We start from the raw sequence: 2,893 nt of genomic DNA on the forward strand, positions 1-2,893 counted from the left end.
GGAATACTTTCCCAAGAGAGCCTTTGAAATGAAATTGCTTTGTTGATTAAGGGCCATTGAAAATGGAATGTATTTTTACCACCATTTCAGTAGATTTAACACCCAGCTAGTCAGTCCCAGAGTTGAGAGACCAAATACCGTCCAAGACAGTGTTGGAGGGCACTGTGTGTTAGTTGTTCCAGGGCAAGACTCTTTCACTTAAAGGATTTCAGTTCCTACATTTCATGTCTTTATGTCTATGTCTTAGCTGTATAAGAACTGCATATTGTCAGCTGAAACTATATCCAGTCCATCAAGCTAATGAATCTAGTGAGATTCCCAAGTGTAAATCTTATTTTATTGGGAATAATTATTTTGTGTATGTGTAACCCACACACCTTCTGGGTGTGGTGTTGTGTCCCATCTAGTGGCACAGAGACCACTTAGAGAGATAAAATGAGTCTGCTCGACAGCGTTAGCTAACAGCCAGTTGGCTTTTAGCTCATGCCGTAGAGGCTCATGCAGTAAGCTTCAGAGGTCCCCGATTTGATCCTGCTTGCCGACGACCGGGGTCTCTCGGTGTTACATATGCAGCACTCTTCTTGTTGGATGCAGTTCCTTAAGCAAGGGGGAAATTCTGGCTCAGATGTAAAAATGGGCTAGCAGAGTGGACTCTCAGGGAGACAGGGAATGTGTCTTTCGCTAGTTGCTGTTCAGCTTGCTTATTTAATTGACCACATTTTTGGTTTAATTTATTATTTGTGCTGGATTTCTGGTTTAATTTATTATTTGTGCTGGATTTCTGTTGTTTGGCCAGAATAAACTTGTGTACATTGCCATTTAATCATGCAAGTGGTGTTTCCTCCTTATGGTTCTGTATCCTGGCTCGGTGTGTGTTTGGTGCCAAGATTCTATGACTGAAAATACAGAGTAAGCATCTCACATGTGGCTAACATAACTTCTGTCACGCTAATGAAATATTCTTCATTGTGCTTCATACTGAGTCTATGAATTCAAATTTCCTAACTTTTCCCAGGTTTCTAAATCCTGTTGTTCCTTTTTTTAAAGTTCCCCTTTCCTTGAAGTTATTGTGAGTCCTACGGCCTTGTGAGGTATCAAAATAAATGCTATATAACATTGTGTCTTCTTTCCCCATAGGACACACATTCTCTAATCAACCGGGCATATCTCTTGCATTTATTGTCTGGACTAGGTTTTCAACAGGAGGCGTCATGGTTACACTTTCAAATTCAAGGCAAACAGAACACTACAGATAGCAAAGCCGCCAGTGCTGTCAAGCAGAAAAAAAGTCACACTATTTTGGCCGTGGGGAATCTTAAAAGGAAACTTTGTAGGTTTTTTTTTCCGAGTTACTAATAAAAGAAATGAAGACTCAACTGAATTTGGCTTTAAGTTTAATATACATATCAAAGGATGCATTAGCAGCTGGCAAGTCTTAGACATCACTCTTTACTGATAGTGTACATGATATTTAATATAAAATTAACCCCTAATGACAATCACCAGTATTTCTGCAAATGATTGTGATATGCCATGGAAAGGACAATTTTTGCTGAACTAGCCTGATAGCTCAGTGGTTAGTACCCTGTATGGAGCCAATTACATTTTGTCTTTTCTCTATAGTCCATGAAGAATATTTCTGCCTCCAGATACTAGCAAATGCTAAGTCCTGGTTAGTTGAAATATGGCAGACTCTTCAATTATTATAACAAACTTCCATCCCAGACTCTTCAAATGCAGTAATAGTTTCTTTAAAAAACAAGGTATAAAAAGATTTATAGTAAAAAAAAATTTAGCAGCATATGCCACAGCCTATCCCAATCTTAGATGCCCTCCAGTAATGATAGTCAGTTCCTTTATATAACTACAAGTGGCTCCTCTCCTCCCTCTTCAGTTCTCTTTTTGATGACTCTAGGGTAGGCTCTCCTTCTGCTGTCATTGGTTAGAAAGGTATGCTGGAAGACCTTGCCCATGTTAGTCAAACAGCATTAAGATGTCAGACCATCCAATTTCCCTCTGACTGTTTCTGAAAAGTAATATTTTATTATCCCGTGCCTTCCCATTACATTCTTCAGTTTTAAGCTACCCAGTAGCCACCATTAAAATGAGCTTTTACCTTTCTACAGGGAAGAAGAAATGGGCATGTTCTCACAAAACCCCAGAAACTGATGAGCAAAAAACACTTTTCAAGCAATACTAACGTCTAGACTTCCATCTAGGATATTTATAATGTACCCATTAGCTTGACAGTATTAGTGCTGAAATCCAGTAAACCACAAAACTGTAGGCCTTGGAACAAAGTTACCCATGTCTGCTCACAACCTCATCTTCCTCCCACCCAGTGTCTTGCAACTTAACAGGGCATAGACCTGGACAAAAAAATATTCAAAATGTGGGAGAAAAGCACGATCTAACATGCTAATTAAAATTAAACTGATTTAACTTTGTTCACATTCTTGACACTTTGCAAATAATATGAAAACCGTATTTTCCTTTTCAGTTTAAGACTACTTCCATTAATCAGACTACTATTAATGGAAAAAACAGCATGTGCTCTAAAGTGAAAAGTTGAGGAGCCTCTGTTTTACACTTTGACAGACTTTGAAAGTGCTTTTACAGGTCACCTTTTGGTACCTTTTTTAAAATGATCAAACAGTATTAAAAATTACAAAATATTGCAAGGATGCAGACTAAAGAGAGCCCATTCAGGAGAAAAGTGCATTTAGAAATGTTAGTATTAAAAAGGTGTCCTTGGATAGGATCATGCAGATTGCAGAGTTGATGCAGTGGCTTCATGTCATATCAGCATTGAAATCCCTCGTTTCACTGCAACATTTTCTTTAATAAAAAAAATCCTACAATGTTCATTGATAAAAATATAATTTCTCTGTTA

This window comes from Emys orbicularis, chromosome 1 (assembly GCF_028017835.1).
Source record: "Emys orbicularis isolate rEmyOrb1 chromosome 1, rEmyOrb1.hap1, whole genome shotgun sequence".
Taxonomy (NCBI): Eukaryota; Metazoa; Chordata; order Testudines; family Emydidae; genus Emys; species Emys orbicularis.